A 4,394-nucleotide genomic window follows, 5' to 3' on the forward strand; every position below is an offset into this window, starting at 1 on the left:
GCTGGTACCGTCCTTCTTCCTTTCTGTTCTTTTTTTTATAAATAAATACCATTTTTGTCTGTCGTCTCACGTAATTTTGTTAACTGCATGAAAAACGAAAAACTTGTTTAGCCGCATATATATATATATATATATATATATATATATATATATATATATATATATATATATATATATATATATATAAGGTTAGTAGTGACAGAGACAAACGAGAAAGACTTAGAAAATAAAAATAAGTTTACTGACGTTTCAGGGAGAGGACTCCCTTTCTTCAGAGGGAGTCCTCTGAAGATATATATATATATATATATATATATATATATATATATATATATATATATATATATATATATATATATATATATATATATATATATATATATATATATATATATATATAGATATATATATATATATATATTGTAATGAAGAGAAGTGAAAGGACTAACGGACCTCGATTGTCCAATCCCTGTTCGGGTATGTGCCGGAAGCATCAAGCTGGCATCATCTCTGCGCGTCCTTGTGTTCAGATCAGCGATCCCCTATCCGGTTCACCTGGAACAGACTGCGCTGCTTCCCGCCTCTCGCTTTTACTGCTTGTTAGCAATTAAACCGCCTTTCAAACCACGTCCCCCGCCCCGTGTCCCCAGCCCGTGTGCAGCCACTGAAGACCAGCCGATACAAGCCGAGAACAGACCAAAGAAGACGCTGTGTCCCCAGCCCTTTCGTCCGACGTGGTTCGAATTCCGCCGACGGTTCGTTCCTGCTTGAAGACATCGCTTCTGTGGGGCCAGGCATCAACAGGGACATCATCTTCATCTGTGGCGGCAGGCAAAGCTCCACTGTATGTTTTCATCGCATCGCTCACCGCATCGCAATCCTCCCGTTGCCTCGGCATCTACCGGGACGGTCGCTCTCGACCCGGGGGGTGATGTTACGGGACTAAGGTGGGCAACCCTTATTTTCTGTCTTATTTCACGGAGCCCCTCATTTCCCATTTTCTGATTCGCTACATGCTTAGCGAGGGCCTCTGTTCTGGCAGTCTTGGTGCCAAAGGGAGCTTAAGAGGGTTCAACGCTGGTCGACCACTCTCGACATGTCGTAGACACTCGAGTCACGGCCCAGGGGTTAAAAAGAAGGTCCCCTTCACCCCGAGTAGTCCAAGTGGCACTGGCTACCACCCCCAAGTGCAGGAAACAAAAATACCTTAACATAAATACCCGAGAAGGTGCTGGGGAAACAGCCCCGCCGGTAGCGTAGTGGTTATCGCACCAGACCGGTATTCTGGAGGTCGTGGGTTCGGATCCCACCCGGCGGGCATTTTTTCACCACTTTCTTTTCGACTCAAAAAATTCTTCATCTCTTTCTATGACCCACCACAACTTCCCGTGTGCTTTCCGAGGTTTTCTTGACTGCCAACCTTTATTTTCTGTCTTATTTCACGGAGCCCCTCATTTCCCATTTTCTGATTCGCTACATGCTTAGCGAGGGCCTCTTTTCTGGCAGTCTTGGTGCCAAAGGGAGCTTAAGAGGGTTCAACGCTGGTCGACCACTCTCGACATGTCGTAGACACTCGAGTCACGGCCCAGGGGTTAAAAAGAAGGTCCCCTTCACCCCGAGTAGTCCGAGTGGCGCTGGCTACCACCCCCAAGCGCAGGAAAACAAAATACCTTAACATAAATACCCGAGAAGGTGCTGGGGAAACAGCCCCGCCGGTAGCGTAGTGGTTATCGCACCAGACGCGTATTCTGGAGGTCGTGGGTTCGGATCCCACCTGGCGGGCATTTTTTTCTCCACTTTCTTTCCGTCTTTCCAAATTCCTTATCTGTTTCAACGACCTACCCCGTTCTCCCCTTTGCTTTCCGATGCGGTTAGAGTTACTTTTAGCCGTTTTCTTTTGTCTTGTTTTTGTTTTTAAGTTCACCTCGCATTCACTATTTTCATTTTATATTGCTTGCTGCACTAAAAAGTTATCGATTGACAGTCATCGGTCGCATTTGTCAGTCTTTTATTATCCTCGCCTTCGCGGTGTTTCAGGATATGCCAGTCTCAGAAACATTCCGCAGAACTGTTTGTATTTACGTGTCATATCTGATGACACGCATTCAATTAATAGTACCTTTATGGCTCCCCCACAAAAGCAAGAGACGCTGCTGTGGCCAACAAAGCTCGTGAGCGAGGATGTCTTGACGAGTTGCTGGCTATACCCCTGTCACCGGAACCCGTATAAGTCCGGTCATATTACCAATTTGCGTGGGCCCTGAATGTGTGGCAGAGAATGTTTGCGTGAGCCTTGACCGCATTCTGGGCCGACGGCAATAAGTACGACCACGTACTTGTTGAGGTGTCATACAAGAGAACAGCAGCTATTGTTTTGCCGAATGTAAATATGAGAGACTGCCCTAGAAAACCGCGTTTATTTTTAGTGTTGACGAACTAAGTAAACACAAGCGTTATAAATGGTGTCAATCGAGCGAAACGTATATTTAGGCAACATGTGAGTTAATAAATTGTTATCTTAGAAACTCTGTTTGAATTACTAAATGATTGTGGAATCTTGTATTAGCAAACCACCGCAAAGTGTGCAAGATTTGATATTCTGGAAACTTGTGGTGCCTAGCACAAAATATAATTTTGGCGCGGCGGAGAAGAATGCAGGTTCCATTTTAGGCTGGTGTTACGAGACAGGAAATGGTCGTGCGCTGAGATTTAATATATGGTTAACAAGTTTAGTTAACGATTAGGCTTCTTTGCAATGTGAAATTGAAGCTCAGCTATTGACATCTTTTATCTCGACGATATTGCTTTGTATTACGATGATGCTGGCTTCAAGTCAGCACGGTAACAAAGTAAGTCAGAACAAAAATCGGAACGGGTTGTCAAGCAACCGCTTCTTAGACTCCCTGTTAAACTCCCCAATACGCACACCAGCCGGGGCAAGTGGTTCTAGTATGCTTACGCACTGACATACCACCGACACTTCCTATGCGGCGCTGGGCCGCTTTAACACTCTGAGCTACCACAGCCACGGCATCCTCCACGCCTCCCTTGAAGCGCGCAAAATACTTGTAACAATAGTTTTAGCATTGCTCAAGAGGTTGGCTCCGCGATAGCACGAGCACGAAGGAGCGTACGAATAACCGTACGCCCCTCCTGCGCATTCCCGCTCACTCTTCCGTAATTTGCACCTCCGCTTTCCTCATCGCGCTTCCGCTGTACCTGCCTCCGCTCTCCTTCTCCCGCTTTCTTCGCTACCACAGTCATTCATTCTTTTCCGCGTACCCTCCGCGTTCGCACTCTTTCATCACCCCCCGTGTTCCTCGCATTTGCTCGGCGATGTATATACCAGTAACAGGCGCATAAGAGCTGTGATCTAAAATACCAAGTGGCATAAATTTATACTAATTCAAATTCTGGGGTACAAGACACGGAGGCTGTGATTCAATGCGCACCGTGGGGGAGGGCTACGCAATAATTTACACCATATTGTTTTCGGTGGCGGAAAGGGGATTTACGACCAAAAGCTACACTTGGGCTACCATGCGCGCCGTAGTGGATGGCTCCGGATTAATTTTGACCACATGGGTTTCCTTAACGTGTGCCGCATTCTTGACGCTCGGTCGGTTTAGTTTTTTGCCCCCATCAGAAAAACGGCCACCGCCACCGGGATCGAACACGCGTGTTCGGGATCAGCAGCACAACGCCTTAGCCACACAGCCACAGCGCCATATAATAATTTAGACCATGTTGTTGCATTTCACGAGCGCTAAAATATCTAACTACAGGTGTTTACGCTATTCGTCTACATCCGAGATACGCCTGCCGCCGGTAGGATGCAATCCGCATCCTGGGGCGCAGCAGGTGCGAAAATTGAAGGTGTGGCCCGGATACAAATTTTCGCCCGCATTTTTTTTTCAGTCATACACCCAATATTTCATATACAGTAAAAGCTTGTTAATTCGAACTCAAAGGGGACCATAAACTTGTTCGAATTAAGCGGAGTTGGAATTATCGGGCGGGCGCTAGAATGAATGGACATCGCACCACACTGCGTGGGCAGAACACAAAGAAGCCACCTCGGTACTTAATTGTTATCGGGAATTAGGCGCTACTGTAGACCGTTCCATCGGGCGAGGAGGAAACGTACTCTCGCACGCAGCGGTCGCGGCGCGCGGCCGCCTTTGCGCGCCGATCACGGCGGGCCTGGCGCGGCTGCTCCTTTGCCTTGACTACGCTCTGTAGGCATCGCGCGTGCGGGTTTACCACTAAGTTACACGTTATTTTAATGAAATGTAAATAAATGAGCCAGACTAGGAGCTTTTGAATTGCTTGGGTGCTTTAACACGCAAAATGTTTGGCAATTTTATTCTGCTGAGCTCTTTCTGTACACCTAC

The 4,394-nt window shown here is 46.7% G+C and overlaps 1 non-coding gene across 1 annotated transcript; it reads left to right on the forward strand.

Moving 5' to 3' along the window:
• The first annotated feature begins 1,709 nt into the window (after window positions 1-1,709).
• Trnat-cgu (transfer RNA threonine (anticodon CGU)) lies at window positions 1,710-1,782 on the forward strand. The gene has a single exon. It is a non-coding gene; the product is annotated as a tRNA-Thr (tRNA).
• Window positions 1,783-4,394: the final 2,612 nt, after the last annotated feature.

Source organism: Haemaphysalis longicornis, unplaced genomic scaffold (assembly GCF_048455015.1).
Source record: "Haemaphysalis longicornis isolate Haplotype H1 unplaced genomic scaffold, Haemaphysalis longicornis Haplotype H1 scaffold_1, whole genome shotgun sequence".
Classification (NCBI taxonomy): Eukaryota; Metazoa; Arthropoda; class Arachnida; order Ixodida; family Ixodidae; genus Haemaphysalis; species Haemaphysalis longicornis.